Source organism: Pinus tabuliformis, chromosome 3_2 (assembly GCF_031772625.1).
Source record: "Pinus tabuliformis cultivar Carrire ecotype Pingquan chromosome 3_2, CPIR1, whole genome shotgun sequence".
Lineage (NCBI taxonomy): Eukaryota > Viridiplantae > Streptophyta > Pinopsida > Pinales > Pinaceae > Pinus > Pinus tabuliformis.
Window position 1 is genome coordinate 701,458,601 of NC_142302.1, and position 13,752 is coordinate 701,472,352.

The following is a 13,752-nucleotide window of genomic DNA, read 5'->3' on the forward strand; positions in this document are numbered from 1 at the left end:
CTAAGCCACGGGATACCCTCCTTGTAGGCCACATGTGCAATGTGGGTGGCGCGGTTCTTCACAAAGCTCTTTGTTTGGAAAGTATGTTCCCATCTCAACTCTAAAGTGACTTAGATTACAAACTACTCATATTGTTTTGTAAAACGATATTAAAAGTGGAATTGTGATCAATCAATTCAATTCACTTCGACTCTTTCCCTTTATAAGCACTACCCTCATTGCTCCCTTCTGCTTGTTAGTTCTTGAATGCATTATGACACGTCCAAGCTCAGTCATTGTGTACAACACAACTAACTAACTGCAAAAAAAATTGCATTAAATGAGATGACATGTAGAAGTTAAGTAGACAGACAACAAGATGCAGAAGAAAAATACCGTGAAAACAACAATAATCTGGATGATGAAGAATACATCTTCTTGAGCATTGTTAAAACATTGCCGCTGGAAAATTTGGAATTGCTTTATTGCTTTAATCTGGGTTAAGAAGATGATATTCCCTGCACCTTGATTTTCTCGGTTGTAAACGTTTGTGCAACCTGTGCAATGATATGACGCTGGTGAAGCCGGTCATGATTTTCTGCCAAGATAATCTGTTTAGGAGGTGCTTCCCAGTTCAAGTTAGTGGGCAGAGGCTTTATTGATTATGAAATGTTCAACTAAGTGCATCCTGTGCAAAATCCAGAAATCACAATGAAGCTGTCACTGATCCTCTCAACGAAGCTGTTGTCCGGGCAAGGTTATGCGGAAACTTGCCCACCAGAGATATGGCCACCACCCATTGCAACCCCAGTAGTATGGCCACCACCCATTGCAGCACTAGTAGTAGCGACCACGAAATTGAGTCTGAAAGCCTTGCTGATAGAATCTCCTCATCGTCTGTTCAGCCGAGGGGAGCAACATAGAATTGTGAGAAAGATCTCAGGGTTTCTGCGTTCCTCTGTTATTCTGGCGAGCCATCTTATCTTATTATGTACTCTCCATTGTAGTCCACTTGAATTTGAATTTGGGTGCTTTAGGAAAACTATCTTCTCTCGCAAAAATCTAAACACTTCATCCCATGACCTATTCATTCATCGATAAACTTGAAAAATAAAAATAAAAGTAATAAAATTGAAAATTAAAAATAAAAGTAAAGGTAATTTATATCATGTCACCACAAACCAAAGTAATTTGGCTATTTGGCTTTGTCCCAGGGAATGAGCAGGCCAGGTGTCGAAAGTATCGATTCGTCGAGAGTATCGATTCCCAATTTATTTGGCTTTATCCCAGGGAATGAAGTATAGAGTGTGATAAAGTTCTCTGAAAGAGAGATAGTCTCAAAGATAGTCGATGAGAGGGGAGAGATCAATTAGAGCATTTAATAGGTGATCCTTAGCACCTCCCTAAATAGACAACGATCCCAATACGCCGGCAAGCAAGGAGGTTGCCAAGAAATAAAAAAGATAGGACCAGCAACTTACGAGTATGAAAGACATGTACATCAGTGTAAGAACATCCCAAAACAATGCATGTGAAAAGTAGGACACTTGCCTTTGCCTTGGCTTTGTGCCTTGACCTGGATTACATTCAATATTATGTACCCATGTTCCTATACGTATATCGAGGGATGTGCCTTATGCAGACTACTCTGGCGGAAAGGGCTTTGCGTAAACAGGTCAGTTCTAGGCTCAAGCAGGTGGCATCATATAGAGAAGGTTCTTCTGACAACCCAACAAGAGGACCTTGTGAAGCAGAGCGATTATCATGACTTCTTCCATGCTTTTATGGCTGGTTTTTACCAAGAGCTAGTGCAATCTAGTACAAGCAAATGAACCTGCCTACCTAAACTGATTCGAATAAACCAATGCTCCCCCCGATATCAACTGCATGATTTATTCCATTCTTTTATGGTTGGTTTTTACCAAGAGCTAGTGCAATCTAGTACAAGCAAATGAACCTGCCTACCTAAACTGATTCGAATAAACCAATGCTCCCCCCGATATCAACTGATTTGACTAAACCAACCCCCCCATATCAAACATGATAGGCTGGCCTACTTGCCTAAACTTAGGGTTACCTACTCTCCTTGCTAGATCACCGTGCACCATGCCTCGCCTCCAGCCACCTACATATATCCCCCATCTAGCCAGTGGGCTAAATCATACTTCCGCCAGCCACCTAGCCATCTAGCCATGCAATACGTATTAGAAGCAGGACCAACCAAACTCAAATCATCCAACAATTGGTTCAGAAGCAATAGATGGAAATGGGCTAGCTCATAGCAATTGAGATGGGAGCTCTTATCTCTCGAATGAAGGGCAGGTTGCAAGGATCTTCGCTATGGATTGAATCGGTCGATTCAGTAGGTAGCCCGTGAAGCTTTCGAAGAAGGGTAGCCTAGTGTGTAAGCACAACAATGAAGGTGAACCCTCGAACGACCAATCGAACTGAGCCTTTGGGTGCATCTTTGCTTCTGCAAGTCTACGGGGTCATCATTTCCGTCAACCGCCAATGCTGTTGTGGGGTCATCATTTCGGTCAACTGCCTATGCTGCTGGTGTGACTGTAGTATGCTACAAAAGCCACAGAGAAAGGTAATTATCCTTACATTTGAATTCGGTATGCATAGTTGTTGCAGAGAAAGGTAATGGTAGTTGTTGCAGAGAAACTATTGCAGAGAAAGGTAATCGCCATTCTGATAGAGACCTCCTCTCACCACGTGCATCTTCATGCAGGCCCTCCTCTCACCACGCGCATCTTCAGGCCCTCCTCTCACCACGCGCATCTTCATGTAGGCCACCTGTCTGTCTAAAATAAGACAATGTTTGTCTCCACAAAATTTGATATCAGTGAACATCCCAAGCATTAAATGCCTAGCATTAATGCTAGCATTAAGTTGATCTAACATTGATATATATATATATATATATATATATATATATATATATGGCCTATGTTTTTTCCTCCACGCCTCTGGAAGAGACCAAATAAGATGGTAAATAAATATGTACCTAAGAACTTTCATTATACTCCATGAATTGGCACTAACAAACAACTCACAAACAACTTAACTAATATTAACATCATGGTTTTCAATTACTATAGTCCCATGTCGAGACGACAAGGACGAATAATAACTAACATCAAAATGTGTAACAACTAAATTTTTTAGAAGATGTACAACATTAACATGGTAACCTTTTAATTTAATTTATCATATAATATACATTTTCAATAAAAAAAGATTTAATCCAACTAACAATTGAATACAGGATTTCAATTAAAAAAAATCATGTCTAAAAACAAAATACAATGTATGAGATATTATTATGGATATAATTTGCAATCCATTCTACATTAAATTCGACGCAAAATTTTGAGTTAGAAATTTTCTCGAGGATATTTACATAATATTTTTTCAAATTTAAAATAATATTTTTTAAAAACTGTTACATAGTAGTTAGTATTTGCTGCTTAGTTTAAATATAGTTAAATTAAATTAAAAATATTAAATTTAAGTTAATTTAAGGTTTAGAATCCAATCAATTTAAGTTTTACCAATTGGTAAATTGAGGTATTTTGTTAATTGTAATTCTGCATTGTGGTTGTTGAGAATCCAATCCTACCTAGTGATAATAATAATGTCTTATTGTAGTGATATTGTTTTTCTTAAGAAGGTTATCTAAAAGGTTTACATTTTATGTGAAGAGTGTAGATAGATGTATTTTAAAGTGTAGTTGTTCTTGACATATATATGTGTGAAATACAAGTTGAATATATTCCTTAAAAGGTATAAATATTAAAAATGGAGTTGGTTTATTTACTTAGTTATTTGTTGTTCGATTTGATAACCATTTTAATTTATTATTAATAATTTTTTAATTTATAATTGGTTTATTTATTGACCACTATCAATTTAGCATTGATCAATGCAACTTGTAATGTTTAACTTTCAAAAATAAATATTTATAGTTCAATATTATTAAAAAACTATTTTTCAAACATTTGATTGGACCATAACTTGAAGGTATTATTGCAGCCTTGGCACAAGATATTGCCATGTGGATAACCCACATATTATGTGGATAACTGTCTGGCATATTTTATCACATAATTTATAGATATAGTTGCAATATTCATGCATTATTTTTAAATATTTATGTAGTGATTTTTTATTCCCTAGTATTGAAGGAAGTAAATAACACATTTACCATCAGTTACTCCCAACATAATTTAAGAAGCCTTTGAATAAAAAATGGATAAGAACAAGTCTTGCAAAGCAACATAGTCCTTGTCATTTAAGTGTACTAATATAAAAAAACTAATATTGTCTACTAATATTTATTGTCATTTAAGTGTAAATTAATATATGAAACTGAAAAAGTAATTGCTTCCTAAGTGGCTAAGACTTGATAAATTTTGGTGGATAGTAAAAAGTTTGCATATTTGCATTTTTACTCCTACTTATTAAGTATACATATTTACATTGTTACTCTTACATTGAAGAAAACATAAATAATGATAAACAATAACAACTCCTCGTAAGTGTATTTATTTACATATTTTCCTATCCATTTTTTATGTCAATACTTGTGGGTAGCAATTGATGCTAAATATGTTATTTATGTGGGTATGAATTATTTTCAATGATTTTAATTTTTGGGGGTTTCCTATCAAGCTTAACAATGAAAATTTTTAAAGTATGTAAAAATCATGGCATAAATATTGCAAATGCATCCAAAAATTATGGCATAAAAATCTAAGGCATTTATCCACATGACAGTGTATTGCGAAAACGTTGTAATAACAACAATCATTACGTAACAATTGACATTAGTGACATTGGATTGTGAAAACACTGCAATAACAACAATCATTACATAACAAATGTTGCAGGGCATGGTAGTTTTATTTCCATCTTGCACATATTCACTTTTTTATGCAAATACTTGCTTAAATTATGGTGGGTAGTAAGTAATGGTAAATAGGTTATCTACCTAAGTATCAACTATTTTCAATTTCTTATGCAACTTAACAATGAAAAATCATTGCACAAATATTTAAAAATCATGACAGTATAAGGATGATGTCAATCATGTATAACCATGAGGGCATGAAGAAGAGAAGGTAAATATAAATATGAGAAAGTTTAAGTTGGTTAACCAAGCCTTCGGAACAACAAGGTATGATCATTCTAATCCATAGTATAATCCATTTCCATGTCACAATTCTACAAAAAAATGAACCGTTGTCTGCCCTAGTGTTTCCCATGATTAATAAGAAGGTTATGAGACATAAGTTAATGTCCTTATTGATACTAAAACAAGAAAAAATATGTTCAGGGTAAAATTATACCCTTTCTCCATTGTAGCTTTCTGAAAATTTCCATACAGAAATTAATAGTAGTCATGGTTTTACTAATTTATTTTTTATTTTGAATTAGGAATATTTTTGCAGATCATGTTTTTTAACTAGATGCTTACTGTCCTTAAATACAATTGCCCCATTTATTTCGGGAATATATATCTCCCAAAAAATATTAGTTAGACTTCCTCATGGTTGTGCACCTTGAGATTTCATGCAAAATAAGCTTATTTCATGCTCTAATATTATTCGCCTTGGTAGTTCTCTATTTTAAAATAAAATATGTTTCAATTAGGGTTTTTAATTCTATAAAAATCATATTGAATTGGGTTTGAATCAACGTTGAGGCAAACAACTCTAAGACAAGTGAAGTGTAATAACAATGTATATGAAAAAACTCAGAAAGATTCGAATTTAAGATTCAAATTTTAATCTGCACTGTGTAAACATAAGGATTCAAACCCATTTTATATACTCTTAAAACAAGTTCGATAATCTAGATGATATATACCAAAGAGACATGTGGATCAATAAACCAAGTACTTGATTCCTAATATGGGGAATTCCACTAGGACCTAGTCTACCTCTTACATGTAAATTTTAAATCTCTATTGGCATTAACAGGCCCTAATGGGAAAATTCCTCACGAATAGGGCATATATGAACTAATCACATGCGTGATAGAACTGCTAAAGAAAGTTGATAGGTTCAATATAAAAATCATGTTCCTTGCCAAGAACATGGCAAACCTTGACTTTTCCTCCTCGGACAATGATAGTAAGCCACAACTACCCGTTCAAGAGGATACTCCTCTAGGATGAAGCCCAAACTAACCAATAAATTGGTACAAAAGATTTTTACATTAAGATTATCAATATGTTTATGAGTATAAAATTTATTTTCTATGTTAGTAATAGTTTCATTTATAAGACTCTTATATAAGAAACATTATGAATGATCTTAAAATTTTGAATCTATGTTATTAGTCTGCTTATCAAGTTACAAATCAATGATTATTATTAGTGTGTAAAGTAACATGAATAACTCGACCTTACAAAAAATACATTATTATTATTATTAAAAATAATTACTATATAGATTTATAAAAACATATAATAACAAAAACATAATAGATAAACAATAAGTAATAAAAGTTCAATAATATTGATAGAGATGACATCTTTTAAGTTAAATTAAAAAGTGAAAAGAAAATAATTAATTTCTTTATGGTGACTACTATTAAAAAAAAAAAAATTTTGAAATTAATTCTTCTAATAATTATTGAAATTAAAGACATTTTTTTAATTATTTTTATATATAAATAATATATTATTATACATTTGTTATATTTTATAATTATTAAATCAAAATATTTTAATTATTTTTATATATAAATAATATATTATTATAATTTTTTATAATTTATAATTATTAAATCAAAATATTTTAAAAACAGATATATGTAATTGTAGTACTAATTTCACATACATTAAAATTAAAATTATATGTCTCGCATTCAAAATTAAAATTATGTGTAGTCATGAGAAGTTTCCTTTATTTCAATGTAAATGGAAAGAAAGCAACATATACCTACTTTGTCAAAATTTAGTTCGTCGTTGGATACAAACGTAAATGAAAATAATATAATCTTTCTTTATTAGTTTCTGTCTGGTTAGGGACTATAATATTCATCTCGTTCTCACAATGTATTGACTTCGTATTATTTTGCTATTTTTTTTGCAATTTTAATCAAAGTTTGAAAATGTTGAATATTTCTATTTTCTGTAAATTTAAAATTAATTTTTTAATTTTCGATTAACCTAAAGAGTTTTGATGGAACATAATTGCATTTTATTTTTAGTATTTGTGAGTCCTTGACAATTTTGCAAGTGATCATTTCGTTGATAAATGCTCTCACACTGAAATTGTTATGCTTGACACTACTACTGCTTTGTCGAATGCTGTAGATCCCTTAGGGGATCGGGGGCGGTGCAAAATGTTGATGTATTGTGCGCAAAAAATTAAATAATTTATCTGAAATTTGCATTGTTGCTATTCCCATGGTTGTGCGGAGAGTTGTATGGGATATTGTAATTCCTCGTGTAGTTCAATGTGCGGAGGTACTTGTGCTACTAGATATTATTTTATTTAGCTAACTTCATTGTGTGGAGTGCAAAGCTCAGCACTCCCACACAGTGAACTTTATCCATACTCACTATACAAAGAAAAAAATAGCATGTATTAATGATGTTGAAGTTATTGAAAACGTTGCTCAATTTTTCAAATTTGACCATGATGGTCGAGGAAAATTTGAAATTCCTTGTAAACATTGGGTTCCCGTATGCCATCCCTCATCAATCGTTGCCTTTGCGCTTTTACTAATTTTTTAGGGGATTTTATTGACACCATCACTAATTCATTTTATTTTTCTGAATTTGTTGACTAAATCAACATGATATGCGATCAGGCCATCCAAATTTCTTTGATAGATATATGCATGTTGTAATCACACTCTACACCTCCGAATTCTTGTCTTTGCATTTCGGTCCTACGGCAAGAAAGGCACAATCTGATGGCTTGAAGTGGAATAAAACGTCAAATGGAAAGCAGACTAAAACTTGTTTACGGAGTCTCTAATTTTAGCAAAGTTATTCAAATTTGTACTAGATTTACGTGTGGAATCAAATAGAAATAAAAAACTTTCAATAATCAAGTAAATATAAAATCTAGTGAATTTCTTTAAATGTGTGTATTAACGGTTTAATTCTGAAATCACAACAAGAACTGTTGACTAAGAATAATCTAAAGCATAACAACACATTTTCATTGGTGACTCAAAATTTTGGTACATGGTAGCGAAATTCTCACAGTTTTGGCATCTTATGTTTCGTGTAAATAGAAATCTTATGAAGTGAAAATGAGTACCATCCTTCCAACTCCTTCCTATTTTAAGGATGAACCTACAAGGAAATGATCTTCTTGTTTTAGCCATTAGCCTACACAACAATGGCTAGTCCAAAATTGTGGCATTTGCTATACTACCCACTACTTCGAGGACTTTGCGATGTTCAAACGAAGGACCTAACCATCAAGACAAAAGGTTGTTAGATTCATATAATACTAGTGTATTCGCCCATTATTATTGTTATTGTAGCTCTTATTGTTATTGTTCTGCCCATTTTGTCTCCATATTGTTATTATTGTGCCCCATGGAAGCCCACTATTGTTAATGTTGTGCCCTTACATTATTATTGTTATGTTGACTCTGATTATATTGTGACCCCTTCGAATCCTATATATAGAAAGGAGGTTTTGTTATTTGAACCATCTGAGAATTGTTCATTTGTTTAATGTAAAGGAGGTTTCTCCCTCAAAGAGGCTAATTTTTAGGTCGTTGATCTATCTTTTCTATCTTTTTGTGAGTTGGTTGCATAACATTTGGTATCAGAGCTTTGGATTCTATGGTTTCGTTGCTTCAAACAGGTCCTCATGGAATTTTTTTTCTACAAAGATTCAAATCTAAAAAAACCCATTTGATACGAAATCTTGATGAACGTCGTGTCTGAATTTCAGATCTTTTCTCACTATATTTTCGAAGATATGATCCAAGGAAGTTAGGGTTTTTGTAGGCTCCCGAATTTCATATCAAACAGGTGACCTTAATAAAATTGTCATAACTTTCTCTCTAAGCATCAGATTCGAATATCGTAAAAATTTACGGAAAGAGAACAGATTGTAGTTTGTTGGGTATCAATTTTAGGTCTGAAGGTCGAAAAGTGACACGTGGAACTTCGTACAAGTTTTCTCTACTGAACTAGTCTATAATCAAGTCATTGTGGGAGATTGGGCATAATTCTTTCTTGAAGAATCCAATCAAGTTCAAACCTATGGGGTTGGAAAGAAGACTCAGAGGGCTATCACAAGACTAAATTTTAGACCTTGGAGATCTGCCATTACAGATATACAACAAAATCAATATGGGGATCCTACAAAGAAAAAAAATGTGTGTATTTTTTTAAAATTTGCATAAGTTTTGTTTGAAAATATAATTTGAAGTGATTCAAAGAGCATAGGGAAGCATAATACTCATTAATTGATGCCCCGAAGAAAGAAAATGTAAACACCTAGTAACCAACCCGAAATTTCTATTATGACACATGAAGAAGAAGAAGAAACGCAACATGATATATCAAAATTATGAGACCAAGTGAAACAATTTTCTCTCTCACAAAGAGTAACCAAAAATGAAATGGAAGCTAAGACGGATTATTTAAATAATAGCTTAAAATAAGACATGGAAGGATTGAAGAATGGCATGAAAGCTAATATGCATTACATGAAAGCTAATATGGTTGACATGAAAGATAATATGGAAGATTTTAAGAATGGTTTAAAAGCAGACATGGAAGGTTTCAAGGAATGTTGCCACAAGAAATGCTTCCTAATGGAGCAAAAGTATTAGATGAAACACATGATGAGAACAAAAGCAATGTTAATCATGATTTCATAGACTCTAACATTGGATCGAAGACCCACCATGTTCCAAAGATCGATATGAGAAAGTTTGATGTCAAGGATCCTGTAACATGGATACTACAAAAGGATCAATATTTCGATCTCAATAATGTGCAAAACACACAAAAGGTATGCATTGCAACTTTATATTTGGAACCAAATTAGTTTGTATAGTATCAATGGCTTTTCTCTCGTAAAAAAATTGTCACTTGGTCAATGTTTACGGAAGAAATGATGCCACATTATGAGGATACAAAGAGTAACACCTTCTTTAGTTAATTGTTAAATCTCAAACAAAAGGGTTTAATGCTCGAGCACATTGAGAACTTTCAAAAAATTGAATATAAGGGTAAATGATATTCCAAAGGAGCATAGGATTGATGTATTCATAGGGACCATAAAGGATAACATCCAACATGAGGTTCACCTTTGGAAACCTGATTCATTGGAAAAGGCATTCAGGTTGGAAAGAAGAATTGAAAGAAAAATTATGGCAGCAAGCCTACCACTCACAACTATAAAAATGGAAGTGTTGTTTCCCTTAGCCTTCCATAACCTATAAGTTTGACACCACAACATTTGGAAGAAAACATAGAAAAAGGGCTTTTTAATAGTTGTGATAGAAAATACACTAAAGGTCATAAGTGTGCTGAGAAGAAATTATTTTACACAGATTGTGAACAGGAAGAAGAAAAGGAATAAGAAACGTCAAAAGAAGAGGATATACACTAGGAACCAACCCTAGAGAAAGTAGAAATGAATCCGATCATATATTGTAATGCATTGGGAGGAATTACCACTCCTCAAACTCTCAAGATAGAAGGACATATCAAGAAGAAAAAGGTAATAGTGTTGATTGATTATGGTAGTACTCATAATTTTATTCATTGTAAGATAGCGAAGGAATTGAATTTCTTCCTATACCCAACACCAAAGTGTCAAGTGATGGTTGCAAATGGAGGAACCATAAATTTCTCTAGAAAGTGCCATAATATCAAGTTATCCATGGGAGAATATGTATTGAATAGTCCAATGTTTTCCATTCTAATGAGTGATGTTAATGTTGTACTAGCAGTCCAATGACTACAATCTTTGGGTACAATAGCTTTTAATATTCAAGAACGTTTCTTGAATTTTTTTGGGGAAGGAAAGGAAGTTGAATTAAGGGGTATACAGGGAAACCAAGAAAGAGAATCAACTCTAACGTCATGTCAAAGCTTCTAATGAAATAACAATAGGGCATAATTGCACAATTATGTTCACTAGAGGATCCCACATCAAAATAATTTATTTCTCCAGATCTCCAAAATGTCTTGGACAATCATTCCAAGGTATTTGAGACTACCAAAGTCCACCCACCTATTCATGATCATGACCATGATATTCATTTGATTCCTAGAAATGTTCCTCCAAACATCAGACCTTATAGATATATTTATGCCCAAAAGAGTGAAATTGAATGTATGGTTGCAAGAATGCTAGAGGCTGGTATAATTCAACCTAGTCAAAGTTTTTTCTCTGCTCAAGTAGTATTGATGCACAAGAAGGATGGATCATAACGCATGCGTCTGAATTATAGGGAGCTCAATAAGCTCACTATTAAAGATAAATTTCTCGTTCCAGTCATTGATGAATTATTGGATGAATTACATGGAGCAATTTACTTCACCAAGTTGGATCTTCGTTAAGGATATCATCAAATCAGAATGAAAACTGAAGACATTTCGAAAACAACATTTAGAACTCATGAGGGTCATTATAAATCCTTGGTCATGCCTTTTGGCCTTACCAATGCACCTTCCACATTTCAAGGTTTGATGAATTCCATTTTCAAACCCTTAGAAAATTTGTGTTAGTATTTTTGGATGATATACTAATCTACATCAAGTCTTGGAAGGACCATGTTCAACATGTTGACAAGGTGCTCAAACTATTGGAGGAGAAACAATTATATGTAAAAACCTCCAAATGTTTCTTTGGAGTACAAGAGGTGGAATATCTGGGTCATATTTTATCTCATTAAGGTGTTAAGGTAGACCCTAGAAAAATTAAAGACTTCACAAAAACTTTTTTTGTGGAATGTGATGCCTCGAGAAATGGTATTGGTGCTATTTTATTGCAATAAGGAAGACCCATTTCTTTTGAAAGTCGTCCAATCAAAGGAAAGTATTTTCACAAAGATATTTATGAGAAGGAAATGTTGGAAATACTACATGCACTTAAGAAATGACGACCTTACCTCATGGGAAGACACTTCAAGGTAAAAAGAGATCATGATAGTCTTAAATACTTTTTAGAACAAAAATTATCTTCAGAAGAGCAACAAAAATGGGTCACAAAGATGTTGGGTTATGAATTTGAAATCATTTACAAAAAAGGGAAGAAAAATGTTGTTGCAGATACACTGTCAAGAAAGGATGAGGATGTGGAAGCATTGTTTTGTGTCATTTGTATTATCCAACCAAATTGGATAAACGAAGCAAGGGATGAATGGAAGAATGACGAAGAAGTGTGGGTACTCATTCAAAAGTTGCAGCAAAATCCCAATACATCTGACACATTTAGCTAGAAAAATGATTCATTATGGTACAAATATCACTTATACCTATGTTAGAATTCCCAACTCAAACAAAATATTCTTCTCAAATTGCACAACTCTCTGTTAGGAGGGCACTCAGGTTTTTTAAAAACTTACCACAAGGTTAAGGAGGGATTTTTTTGGGATGGCCTTAAATCTGATATTCAAAAGTTTATGGTGGAATGTTTGGTTTTCCAACAAAATAAAGTTGAAACAATTAAGACCCCAGGTATGTTACAACCTTTATCCATTCCAATACAACGTGGTAGTTGATAGACTTACCAAGTATGCACACTTTTGTGCATTATCTTATCCATTTAAATCTACTACAGTTGCTACTAACAATGTAAAATTTGAAACGGGAACTGATATTGTTACCCGTTTTGTAGAGATAGCAAAAAAGTCACCCAATTTTGAAAAGGGTTGATGCAGAAAACACGTTTTTTTTAGAGCATAGTTTTTGGCACTATAATTTTTTTTATGTACATTGCATTTTAGAATGGTAGTGATTTTCATGTTGATTTTAAAAAGTGATAATTCTACACCAGGCCCTTTTTTTAAAAGGCTTTTTTTTTTAATTTAAATTTTCTAATCTATGAAATGTAAATAATTATTTTCTAAATTTAATAATTTTTTAAATGGGCTTCTTCTTCATATTTTCTTGTTTTTATTTTAAATTTTCTTTTTTTCTAATGAGGTTTTTATTGTTTGCATATTTAAAGAAGAAGGTTGATATTTTGAATTTTCGATATTCTACATATTTATACATCGTTAATTAATTTTTAAATCCACATGAAATAATTCTCTAAAAAACAATAATTTTTAACAATTGACATAAAAATAACCATTTTTGACATAAATATAACTACAAAACTATACGTTTTGATAATTTTTTGTATTTTTTTTTGCTAGAAATGACATGTCAAAACCACAATTTTTATAGGAAATTTTTAACTAAAAATGGTTAAATATTAGTTTTTTTTTATGAATTTCATGTCAAAAATTAATAATAATCACTTTTTTTTCAAAAAATAATGATTAACATAAAAATTAATGTGAAAATCACATATTACAAATATTGAATGCATAACAACCTTAATTGAGTGTATATTATTCTCATAAAATGTCAATGTCAAAACATTACAAGTATAACTAATTAATAATTACAAAAAAATGAGCTTGATTTCCAAAACTAATTAATAATTACAAAAAATGAGCTTGATTTCCAAGCATAACTTAAATTTAATCAACAATGTCACGTAATCCAAACTCTTCATCCTTTAGAGTTTCATCATTGTCTTTTTCTACAATATTTTC